General features: G+C 43.4%; 1 non-coding gene across 1 annotated transcript; it reads left to right on the forward strand.

The window, feature by feature from the left end:
* The first annotated feature begins 653 nt into the window (after positions 1–653).
* On the forward strand, positions 654–716 carry LOC123324782. Its single transcript, XR_006540047.1, has one exon. It is a non-coding gene; the product is annotated as a small nucleolar RNA SNORD78 (small nucleolar RNA).
* The last annotated feature ends 12,848 nt before the right edge of the window (positions 717–13,564 follow it).

Raw genomic sequence — 13,564 nt, forward strand, 5'->3', positions numbered from 1 at the left:
CTGCTGTGTAAGAAAGCTGAAGCAGAGCACTTCTCAATGGAGACCGACTTGAACAGGTCTCAAGCAACAAAAAAATTGGTCAACAAATGTGTATTTAGATGTTTTTAGTAAAGTTTAAAGCAGGTACATTTAAATTATATTCCCACTTTACTAAATGTTAACTAACCAATGTCTCTCCAGTCTTATTAAATTTGATTCAGGTCTTCAGAGATGATATTAATCATTTAGGGCTGCAAAAATTGGGGAAGAAGCTTTTATCAAAAGAGTAGGCTTAAACTACTCCTTGTAAGTTATGTAGGATCTGAATCGGTGATTGGGGGCACATGGGATGAAACAGCATATTCACAACTGTTGGGTAGAAGTAAGTAGGAATGATTTTTTTTTTTAAGTTATCTCGGGGCGCCTGGGTGGCTCAGTCGTTAAGCGTATGGCTTCGGCTCGGGTCATGATCCCAGGGTCCTGGGATCCAGCCCCATGTCGGGCTCCCTGCTCAGCGGGAAGCCTGCTTCTCCCTCTCCCGCTCCCCCTGCTTGTGTTCCCTCTCTTGCTGTGTCTCTCTCTGTCAAATAAATAAATAAAATCTTTTTTTTAAAAGTAATCTTTACACCCAATGTGGGGCTCGAACTCACGACCCCGAGATCAAGAGTCGCATGCTCTATGATGTTGATCAAATGTCTGACCTGAAATGAAATGGAAAAAAAAAAAAAAAAGAAGAAAGAAAAGAAAAGAAAAGAAAAAAAGGGGAAAAAAAGAAAAAAAGGGGGGGAGAAAAAAAAAGAGTCGCACGCTCTTCAGAATGAGTCAGCCAGGTGCCTTAGGAATGATCATTTTAACCCCTGAGGTAGAACCGTGATTGTTCGAGTGGATCTCATTCCAGCAGCATCAGCAACATCAGGAAGCTGGCTAGAAGTTTGGACTGTCAGGCCTCACCCCAGACCCACCGAGTCAGAATCTACAATTTAACAAAATCCCCAGGTAATTTTATTTGCATATAACCTGTGGCAGGGGCTGTTTTAGAGAAAGCAGGAATCTTCTTAAACTGAACCGAAGAGTTAATATGGTACACCAGGACAGAATGGCAGCTGAGTTTATGAAGTACCTACCATGAGCCAGGCAAACTCCCAAGTGCTTTGCCAACCCTGTCTTACCTAATTCTCAAATGTCCCAGTCTTGTGAAATAGAGGTGATCTTTATTCTCAATAATGAAACAATCTTCTCTGCTCTCTGTGATCCCTTCAGTTGAACTTGGTATCAAGAATGCATTAGTGTCTCAAAACCTCAAATAATTGCTTTTTAAAATTCAATACATAAAATATTTTGACATAATATTTTTTGCTCCCTTTGTTCCCTGGGTTGCAAACTCTTACGGTTGGGATGACCTCAGATGCCTTGATAATTTCAACCTATGAGAAATGAGATGCAACTCAGAAGCACTTTGGTTAGAACAGGGGTTTAAAAAAAAGCAAGAAATACGTACTGTTAAGTGGCCTTTAGGAATGATAAATTGGATTGAGCCAAATCTTAGAGAGTTTGGAACAGATCCTGGGTAATCTTACAGCACTGCATGCCTTAGCGGTTTATGCAAAAAGAGGCTAAGCCCTCTCTTTCCCGAGGAGGCATTGACGACAAACTTTCCTTGCCTTGTCCAGACTAGGAAAAGATAAAATTGTTGTACCTTGTTGTACCTTCTTGCTTCTCCCTGTGCTCAGGGCTCAGCTCCACTGAACAGGGTAGAAGAAGTATCAGTAGCAATCCTGATGCGGGCACTATCAAGAGCCAGGATCCTGTGCATGACTTGCTCACTGGGTTGGTTTTCAATGGACCTCCCATTCTCATTAAATGCCTTTCAATAAGAAAGATTTCATGGACTCCCCCAGCTGTTCTCTGTATACAGTCAGGGGGTAGCAGACAGAGGGTCCGTACAACCGCCCCAAGTGCTGAGTGGCAGGCTGACTGGTGCTCACCGCCACTGAGCTTAACCCCAGAACTAAACTTCATTGTGATGGGGGTGTGGAGGCGCTGAGGGGCTGGTGGGGTTGGGGTGTGAAGGGCATTCCTTTGCCTCAGACTTCCACAGAGCACACGTTGTATTCTAGAATCTGAAATCTGAGTGTGGGAAGAGGTGGCTTAGCCCTGGAGAAAGGGAAATGAGGATCACGGGTCTCTGCAAAGAGCTGGAAGTTAAAAAATCAGGCTGTGCTTATTTACCGACTGTAATTCAATGGGGTCTTTGTTTGCCAGCTCCCAATACAGTCATATAAGTACCCTGAATCGAAGAAAAATTCCTGCAAAGCAAGGGATCTTCCCTGCCTTTACGCTCCACCACCTGAAGCCTTGCAGGAGTATAGTGTGTATCTAATCAGTCAATTTAAATACACTTAAAAAGCTTGGGGCACCTGGCTGGCTAAGTCGGAAGAGCCTGTGACTCTTGATCTCAGGGTTGTGAGTTCAAGCCCCACACTGGGTGTAGAGATTAGTAAAAAATAAATAAACAAACTTAAAAAAACAAAATAGAAATCCTTAAAAAGTTCTATATATGTATTGTTTTTACATTATTTTAAAATTTACTTAAGTGATATGATATATATATTCCGAAATTTTCCATTCATTGACTCAATATTATTGTCAGAGATTTATATTGAAATTTGATATATTTTGGGGCGCCTGGGTGGCTCAGTCGTTAAGCGTCTGCCTTCGGCTCAGGTCATGATCCCAGGGTCCTGGGATCGAGCCCTGCATCGGGATCCCTGCTCTGCGGGGAAGCCTGCTTCTCCCTCTCCCACTCCCCCTGCTTGTGTTCCCTCTCTCGCTGTGTCTCTCTCTGTCAAATAAATAAATAAAATCTTTAAAAAAAAAAGAAATTTGATATATTTTATAAATTATGTATTGTATTTCATCTGTTTTAACTAGCTGTGTGGTATTGTAATTTATGAATATATCACATTTTATTTATCTATTCCCCTACTGAGGGGCATTTAGGTTGCTCCAACCTTTCACAATTTCACTTTTTCACTTATGTGAATAACCTTGTGTTTTCTCCTGGAGCACAAGTGGGGGATTTTCTCTGGGATTTATACCTAAACATCCTGCAGTTTATCTTAATTTTTTTTTTCTTAAAAGAGAGAATACAAATATCTGCCTAGTGCATGGGATGGCTGTTTGGAACAAGTAACCCTGTAAATATAAAAATGCTTTGTATATTGTGACACATCATATAAATGAACAGCATCATCATTCACACCTCAGTATAGTGATCTCTGCAATCTGGCTTACTGGAGATCTTACATTTAGGGGACTAAGAGCTTTCTTCCAATGACAATATCTTCATCACAGAATAAATTTTTAAAAAAATATTACTTCTAAAATAAAATTGAAATATGAAAATCACATGACCCCTCTCCCTGCAGCTGGGCCACACCTCTGTCCTTCCTTGAAGAGAGATCCTGGGCTGTCTATCTCCACGGTCTCCATCTCTTTATGCTACTTGGATCCGGTCTCCATGTGCATTGAGAAAGCAGCTTCTTCAGGATTCCAGTGGCCTCCCTTCTTAAGGTATACTTTTGGAGAAAGAAATTCTGCCCCCATCACTACAATTGGTCTTGGGCCACAATTGACCTACATCATTTCCCTCCTTCACTATCTATTCTAGATCCCCCTCACCCTCAGCTACCACATCTTCTGGCCTTGGAGTCTTATCTGGGAGCATGAACTAGACTGTCATCAATGAGGGGCCTGAGACCTGGTCACCGTTTCTTTCTCAGGTCAGGCTCCTGTACCTGTCCAATTACAGTTGTGATTTGGCACATATTTCTCCCTGCCCCATTGTGTAATAATAGCCTTACTCACTCCTGATGATCAGGGTCAATTATCCCTGCCAAAATGGTGACTTCTCTTCTTGCCTGCTGGTCCCTGGACACAAGAAACCCAAAGTGTTTGGGCAACAGCTGTAGCTTATGATTCCACACACTCCTGCTGGGTCCCCTGGCAAAACTGAGTCCTCTTTGGGGCCAAGGACCTCTAACCCTGCAAAGCCCAGCAATGTGGGGACAGGAAACACAAGGTCCCTCAAAAGTGGGTCAGTGAGAATGGTGCTAAATAGGGCCATCTGGGCTTATTTATTCTTCCTGTTGGGGATACAAATTTACCTAAAGACGTTGGTTCGATGCACATACTGTGCTCTGCAGGAGGCCTCCTCACAGAATAATGTCTCTAGCTGGCACTTCAGCTCTGTCTTCAGCAGGCTGTTGCAACCCCATCAGGCTGGCGGTGTCTGGGTGAGAGGATTAGTGGATCCCATGGTCATGGCCCACTTCCACAACTCCTCTCTGGTTAAGTTAGTTCCCCTGTCTGACACAATGTGGGATCTTGTCCTCGTGGGTCAAACACTCTAAGTCCTCAGGCAGTGGTGCTGGATGAGGCTCTACAGGCAGGAAAAGAAAGCTTGTCCCAGAATATGTCCTGTGGGAACAAACTGCTGGCACTTCCAAAATGGAAGGGGCCTAATGTAGCCAACTTGCCATCAAGTGGCCAGTTGGCCTCATTGAGGAATGAGGGGCTCAGTACTGATCTCTGTTGCAGACAAATTGGCCGTTGGACAGTGGCCTAGCTAGATTGGTCATGGCAAGTGTTGGAAGTACAGTGAGTCCTTGCTTTGCATGGTTCCAATATGCATAAAGTTCAGTTAAATAACACCAGCCCCCCAACAACCGTGGCTCAAATTTTAGTTATAACAGTGTATTAACTGTGCAGGACCGCAGAGAGTACAAACCCTGATGTTAGCTCTTTAGTCCACAGATCGCTATGTAAATAGAAGATGCATGTCATGATCAGTACTGATCACATCACCTCTTTCAAAGTCAGTTGGCAATTGTTCACTACCCATCTTTGCTCAATTCATACACAGGCAGCCAAGCATCTAGTTGCGTTGCCTGTTTCCCCCTGGAGAAACCCATGTGACAGTTGGCAATAATGGACACTCGCAAGAGGGAACTGGCCAGCAAAGATGAAAGTGCAGCAAAAAATTCCAGAAGTGATAATGCTGGAAGCGCAACTGGAGTCAAGCAAATGGTAGAAGAAACAGCTGAGTGTGGGCGTGCGCACCCAGCTGCCCTCGGGGGGCGGGGGGGTGCCTTTGGATAGATGTACAGTAGAGGAACTTAGTGGAGGCCAAAGGTAGAGGCAGGACTGAGAAAGTGTGAGGAATGAGAGGATGGAGCTGTCCCAGAGGAAGCGGACCTGGCAAACACTTCACGCTGAAGCAACTCTTTGAAGTTTTTCATGAAATTCAATTTCAATTTCAATTTCTTTGAAAGCGCAAAGCGTAAACTGTGGAAAGCTGATCCAGACCTAGAAAGAAATACAACAGTTCTCCACAGAGGCGTAAAAAGATGATGCTCTCTCCATGTCGAAAGTATGCGAGAGTCTGGTAAACACTGTCCGAACTATTCCTGCTAACTTTATTTACACAGGAATAAACCACTAATTTCCAGGTTTCCTCATGTTTTAAGTTACAGTGTACTAAATATATATTAGTTGTACTATTGTTTTTCAATCCCTGTACATTTATAACCAACAGTAACACAGTTTCTAATATTTTGATAAAACTTTTTTTTAAGCTGATTTTTATTCTTTTTTTTTTTTTTGGACAAAAGTTTTTAAAAGTCGCAGTACAATCATAATTTTTCCCATTAATTATTAACATTGCTTTGCATGGTTTCAGGTGCATGGTCATTTTTTTTTTTTAAGATTTATTTATTTATATGAGAGAGAGAGAGGCTGCGTGCACACGCTGGGGGCAGGGGCAGAGGGAGAGAGAGTCTCAAGCAGACTTTGAGCTGAGCACAGAGCCCGATGCAGGGCTCGATCTCATGACCCGAGATCACGGCCTGAGCCGAAACCAAGAGTTGGACACTTAACCGATTGTGCCACCCAGATGCCCCAGGGTGCATGGTCATTTTTACCATCCCACACTACTGGGCAAGGCGAGAACTGCCTTTATGGGCTCTTGGAAATATTCTCAGCCTCCAGCTCTGTCACCGTGGCCTCTCCATTCATGTGCCCATCATGCCAGTCCTAGGGCGGCCAACGGCTTAGGAAGTTCAGAGTCTGAGATGTCAAAATCTTTGGGGACATCCACCAAAACGTCTCATTCCATCTGTTAGGATTAAAGGTTTTTCTAACCTAGGCCCTGATCTTGACACAGACCTGCCTTCATTTTTTATGAAGTCTAGTCTCTTGGCTGAAAAAGTCCAAAACTGCTCTTGTCCTACCACGGCTGGAATATCCATGAGCCTTCTGGCTTTCACACCTCGATTTCATACTTGGTTTTCACCTCAGCTGCTCCTTAACTTTCTGTAGCTGTTAGTGGGACTTGGCAATAGCCTCCCAATCCCATTATCCTTGTATCTACCTTTTCCTTCCAAGTCTCAAACACCTGATACATTGAACCCACTAGTGCATTTGCTCCTCCCGGTACTCATGCCCAAATCACCCTCCCCCCCCCCTTGGGAGATGTAACAGTTGAATGGCCACCTGTATTAGCAGTCACCCAGTGAGGGATGGGGTCCCCACGGCCAGCTCAGTGGTGTGTGATCCACTTCCAAACCCTCACTTTATTGCCTGCTTTCTGGGACCACTCCCAGCACCAACTGTTGCAGGTTAGAGTCTCCGGAACTTTGGGGTCAAGATGTTTATTAGAGACTAATACCTGTAAAAGGATGTGAGAGGAAGCAGGACTGCTTTGAGGAAGAAGTCAGCTACCACATCCACCCAACAAAGCCTGTAGTAGCCCAACAGGAAAATCTGGAGCATGCATTTATTGTCATGGTTTCCCCAATTAGGCCAAAACTGTTATGTTTCAATATCCCCACTTTTCTCAGTCACCGGCCTCGGGCTCTCCTGGGCAGGGCATGACCTCGGATGAAGCAGTTTAAGCAGCTGAGGCCCACCTAGAAGGAGCTGAGCCAGCAGCACTGCCCCCACCTGGGCAGCACATCCCTCCTTGAAGGGGGGTCTGGGCCGCGCCTCCGTGTCTACTGCTCAGGGGAGAGACCTTCACACATGACTCTGCCTCACGTAACGGCATCGACGACATTTATTCTAGTTGTAAGCCGATCGTAGAATACTACAGAACTGAAGTACAAGTCTAACAGCATAAATCTCATCCCGAGAGTGAAAAAAAAAGTCATTTATTCATATATTTTGGAGAAAAAGCCACTCTTTGTTATTTCTTTATCACAACATGGATACTAGCAAAGAAAATTGGCATTTGTATTTCCCTCTTTTAAGTCTCCTAGAACAAAAATCTTGAATGATTTTTCCTTGGAAGAGCGGAGTCATCTAGTAAACCCTGTTGCTAATAGACAATTAAACTGTACAGAATTAAACACATCTCACATGACTGTCATGAGTGCCCTCTGAAGAGCTGAATCACATATACAAAAGCAAGCTCCTCTAGAAGAATAACAGAAACATGGAAACCGAGAGGAAGTCTCGCTGTTAAAGACCCAGCAGGAAGGGAGCTTGGAGGTTAGCCACGACCTAAATTCCTACCGTGCTGAAATAATACAATTTTAGTCAACCCACCAGTGTTTACTTGGCATCTCCACTGTTGCCTCTGAGATTGCAGGAGATGCACTGGCTCTGGGTGTGTTTTCCGCCACCGGCCACACCTTCTCGGCCACAACCTACTTTACCTGCGCTCCAGAGAGCTGGATTTCCCAGGCGATGATCCCCCTACCCCCCACCCCCGAGGGCAGCCCTTAATCGAGGACTGGCAGTTATGCGGATAAACATGTTCCCATCCCTGTCCTCTGATGGGACAACTCTTGAAGTGTGACTTACCCCTCCCCAAGTCACCTCTGCTTCATGTCACTCTCTTACGGGGTCCTCTTTTCCTCCGTGCCCCACTTCTTTATTCTCCTAATGATTTTTCCTGCGAACACTCCCTAATACATCGGTTTCCTATGAATTTTCCCGGTCTCAGAATCTGTTTCCAGGAAATACAAGTGAAAAACCAAGTCTGAAATAATAATATTATTATTGTATCAAGACTTATTAATACAACAATAATATATTTATTGTTATTATTCTTGATTTTAGACATGTTATCGAGCCTCTCATATCTAATTTTCCTCCTGTGTAAATGTGGAAATTTCTCTCTCCCTACCCTCCATCCGCTCCGTTCCCTCCCCTTCCTCCCTCCCCACCTCCCACCCCAGCTGCCTGTTTTTATGTGGATGTGAATTGGGGGCTTGGCACTCAATTAGAGAAGCTGGCCAGGTCAGTGCTTTGGTGTGCAGTGAGACTGTAGCCAAATAACTTGCTGACGTGTCTATCACTAATGCCTATGACTACAGGGTGAAAAAAATGTTTTCCGAATCTGGCTGATCAGTGGGGCAAGAGAAATGGTATTTTTCCATTTCCCTCATGGGACTAGACCACTGAAGGATTTTGTAAGTACTTGTTGGCAGACTGGAAAACACAGCCAGGTAACTTCCAGAAGGGACAGGCACTTTGTAGGGGACACAGTGGAAAGTAGAAGCTGAAGGGGAGGGAGTGGAAGAGGAACAGGCTGGAACATTGAGCTGGACCCGGGGAGGGGACAAGGGGCCTGGTCAGTGGGAAGATTCCATCCAAGGGATGGGATGGCAGTGGGAAGGCCTGGGGCATTACTGGAAAAGGCGAAACTGCAAGGGATACAGGACAAATAAACACCCAAAGAAGAGAAGCTTCCAAAACCTTCGTAATCCCTTACTAACTGCCAGGCAACATGGCGGGTAACTGTCAGAGACTTATGGCTAAAAAACTCCAAGCCACCCACCCTATTTGTGTAAGAAGAGTCTGCACTGGCCAACCACGGTGACTGCAATTTCCACAATTAATCAAGCCATTTGATTAAGGCAAGATTTCTCAACCTGAACCCAAGGTCCAAGGACCTTGAATGCAGCGGGGTGTCCATGAACTTGCATGAAGAAAACAATTTTATCTTTATGTCCATTCTCATCGAACTGAAAGTTTAATTTTGAATATAGTCAACAAACCTTTGCACTACCCAAGACCTTGTCACTAATAGAAATCATAGATATTTTCAAGTTGCTATGAATATTTCAAAATATCATTTATACTCCCTATATTTTAAAATTAAGAAAACACCTAAGCATGCCTCTAGATCTTGTTTTCTAGTATATTAATAAAGAAGAACACATTACCATTGCACCTTTTAAAACATATTTGAGAGCAGTATTTCAATGTAATTGGTTTCCTTTTTATTTTATGAATTTAAAATCATTATTCTGAAAAGGGATCCATGGAAGAAAAAAAATATAATAATGAAGGCATTGAAAGTCACAGATAAAAGCTCGCATGAATAATTGTTACCGGTTTCCTCTTAACGCTCTTCGGAAGAGCTTCATTCCCCCTCGCCACCCCACCCCCCAAGAAAGGATACAACAGAAAAGGTGAATATTAATGAGGGGAAAAAGAAGAGAAATATCTGCTTCAGAGGACAGAGCTGGATGTTGGCACCACACCTGGGGAATCTTCAACACGCTGGGAGGACATGCTTCAGAAAACAGAAAGCCAAAGGATCTGTTACAACAAACAAAAAAACAACCTTCTTTGCAAAGTGATGTGGATTGAAGGATGAGTCAGCCAAAATGTGGGTGTTTGTTAAAAATACAGATTTTCAGGCCTTGGGTAGAACATAGGAATCTGTATTTTTAACAAGCACCCCAGGTGATTTGGGGATAAAACCTAAGCAGGGAGTCTTGACTATATAAGAATGTTGGGGTAGAAGAGAATCCCTTTCCAGGGAACAACTCGGCTGTCCTTGACATGCTAATTTATACCTGACTTCCCAAGAAGTGGAAATTGCATCCCTGTGTGTTATAATCCAGCCCCCTACTGGGGCAGGTGACCTTCTCCCTCCAGGAATTTATTTAAATCCTGTGTCATTCATGAATGTATGGTGCCATATTTTTCAAAGCACCAGATCGATCGGGGCTTTGCTTGGACTAAATGGATCTTTTTAAGTAGCTCTAAATTCTAACTATGCTTCCTATCTCCGTTTTATAAAGGGTGAAATATTTACTTATTATCAAATACTTATTATGTAAATCATACTGTCTTAAGCTTAGTGTGATTGAATGCAGTTTGGGATTTTGGGGGAAGTTCTGAGTAAATCCACAGTATGTTTCAAAGAGAGATTTAAATTGCTAATTTCCTTCCTAGAGTTGGAATGTGAGTAAGGATTGTCACAGATTTGGCATGCAAACCACGTAGTTTACATTACTATGTAGTAATGGTCTCTTAAGTAGTGTTTTGGTTTGAGAAACAGCAAGAATAAATATAGCACGAGGAGGGGAACTTTGTTGTTTATTTTAAAGGGGATAAAAATTTATGAGGAGCTTTTGCCCACCAGAAAAGAGCTTTCTCTTTAGTCTCCCACATGATTTTATTCCTCTAATCACCTTGGAAAGAACTTTTTCCCTAATACTATCTGAGTTCCACATTTTGGTGCCTAGAACAAGGAAGTGAAGAGCTATGTCACATGCACACATAATAGAAACAGAGAGAACAAGTACATCACCAGACAATATATGTCATTTGGAACAAAGACATAATTATTTGCCTAAGACTCAAGAAGTTGTGCTGGGGACGCTGAGGAACCAGAACCGGGTCTCTCCTTTCCCAAGCCCAACGGTAATCTTAGGCACTTTTTCCACATTCATTCTGTTTTGAGTAGAGGAGACATGGCATTTTGACGGGTAGCAAGAGCTCATTGCGACATTTCAATGGCGTAATTAGTGACAATTCAGCCGATTTGTATTGGGCCCCTTCCACATATTCCAGGGTCTGGGCTCAGTCTCGTATATACACCGGCTCATGGACTCTGCATAGTAACTCCATTAGGTAGGTTTTATCATCCACATTTTATAAGTGGCTGGCACAGAGTAAGCACTCATTGAAGACTACTTATTGTTTTAAATCATCATTATTACTTTTATGAATAACTTCCATATGAGGTAATCAGAACACTTTCAGACTCTTACTTGGGCCTTGGAAAATAGGTTCAGTTTTGCTAGCTGGAGACAGGGAGGAGGCAAAGGGTAGTCTAGTGTAAACCCAAGGCTGAAGGAAGGAAACTATAAGGAGTATGTGAAAAATGAGGAATAAATTTGCTTGTCCTTGAAGAGTTTGGACAGAGGCATGTTTGGAGCCATGCCTGGAAAGATAACTGTGGGTCTCCTTTTAGAACCTTGCTAGGCCTGGGAGTTTGGACATGAATTTAAAGGTAGTGGGAACTCACCGAAGGTTTCTGATTTGGGGAGCTGTTTTGGAGTATGCAGGAAGGACTGGGGGCAAGGCAGGGGGAAGGCACAGAGAGGAATGCATTTTAGAGATACTGCAGTATTCCAGGTCTGAAGTGATAAAGTCAGAGCCTGAACCAGGGTAGTGGCTGTAAGAACAGAAGGAAGGGGTATGTATAAGAGATATTATGCAAGAGGGCTTGTTGGGACTTGGAGCCAGGTGAAAATTGTGGGGGGAAGATGGAGAAATCAAAGAGGATCGTAATCAAGATCTTAATCTTGAAAAAATTACAGTATCATTTCCAGATAAAGGAGATGGTGTTCAGATATAAATTGGTAGGTTTGACTTTGAACACACTGATTTTGATTAGAGTGCAATATTTAGGTGAAATTGTCTGCTAAGCAGTCACAAACTCTAGTAGAATGGAAGAAATGGAGAATGGAGAGTCCATTCTTTAGAAGGACTCATTTTTTTTTCTTTTTAAAGATTTTATTTATTTATTTGAGAGAGAGAGAGAGAGAGAGTGCATGCATGAGCAGGCCTGAGCAGTGGGGAGAGGCAGAGAAGCAGACTTCCCGCTGAGCAGAGACCTTGACAAGGGGCTCAATCCCAGGACCCCGAGATCATGACCTGAGCTGAAGGCAGCTGCCTAACCGACTGAGCCACCCAGCTGCCTGTAGAAAGACTCCTCTTTTGTGGGTAGTGGAGGAAGGGAACCATTGAAGGAGAGGGAGAACACTTTTGACACGTAAGGAAGAGAAGTGATAAAGTAAACAAGTGTCAGGTAAGCCAACAGGAGACAGATTCAAGCTGGGAGGGGGTGGCCAAAGAGGACAGTGGTGGCCACTAGACATTTGTGGGAGCCACTCACCTTCTCCTGACCTTCTTGCATCTGAAAGGCATACGAGGAGGTTATAGGGGCTTAGGAGAAAGAGGGTAGCTCTGTGGAGTAAAGATTATAGGTCTTACATTGATGTTTTTATTCCCAGCCCCACAGATAAACCTCACTTGTGGTCAGTAACACCATCTGTGAATATGGCAAGTCTATCATTTTATTTTTCCAGTCATCGTCAACATCATCTTGAACCATCAGGATGCAGTGGCTGCAAATACAGAAACACAGACTCAAACTGGTGTTAACAATGAATTGGAAGTGCTGAGGTAGAGTAGACTTTGCCTTTGGTTGATTTGAGGCTCAACAAAGTAATTAAGGATCCAAGTATTTCCCATTTCTCCTCTCTTGCTGTCCCCGGTGGAAACTTCTTCCTTAGAGAAGTAGCAAGATGGCTACTGCGGTTCCAGATATCACAGAATTATAGCTATTTTGGAGGAAAGAGACCACCTTTTCCTGTACCTCTCTTGGACGAGGCAGGAAACTTCGCCGAAACATCCCCTCGTGCCTCATTGGCCAGAAATAGGTCACATGCAAATGCCTGACACAATCTTGGTAGGGGTAATGGCATTGCCTTCAGAGGAATCCGATCTATTCCTGACAATTTCTTCTGAAATCTTGGCTATACGGATGGGTCCCTGGACAAAACTGGGATTCTGTTAGAAAGGAAGGAGGAGTGAATGGACCCCAAGTGGGCAACTCTTATATGGAGGTTACATTATCAGTCTCTAGGATTACAAAGAAATGTTTGCTTAGGGTCCTTATCTGAAAGGGCCTTTTAATGTAGTTGGTGGTAGACACTCCAAAAATGACAACAGATTTTTTTTAGTACAGTTTCGATTCTCAGTAGGCACTTATGAATATTTGTTGGATGCACGAATACACACTAGTACACCCTAAATGCTAAATGAATTATACAACCATGTGCAGAGATTCACATCTATTATTGGACCAGTTCTAGTACAAAGATTTATCAAATTCAGTGAAGTTCTATTAAAATACACCTACCCAAGGAGCACCTGGGTGGCTCAGTCGGTTAAGCATCTGACTCTTGGTTTCCAGTCAGGTCATGATCTCAGGGTCTCTGCACCCAGTACGGAGTCTGCTTGAGATTCTCTCTCTCCCTCTGCCTCTACCCCTCCCCCTGCTCACGCTCACTCTCTCTGTCTCAAAATAAATTAATAAAATCTTAAAAAATAAAATGCAGACCCCGGAGCCACAATTCCCCAGAATTCAAAGTCAGTTTTTTTCATGGCTCCAGTTGCCTGCATTTTTTTTTTTAAAGATTTTATTTATTTATTTGACAGAGAGAGATGGCGAGAGAGGGAACACAAGCAGTGGGAGTGGGAGAGGGAGAAGCAG

Source organism: Neomonachus schauinslandi, chromosome 4, assembly GCF_002201575.2.
Source record: "Neomonachus schauinslandi chromosome 4, ASM220157v2, whole genome shotgun sequence".
Classification (NCBI taxonomy): domain Eukaryota; kingdom Metazoa; phylum Chordata; class Mammalia; order Carnivora; family Phocidae; genus Neomonachus; species Neomonachus schauinslandi.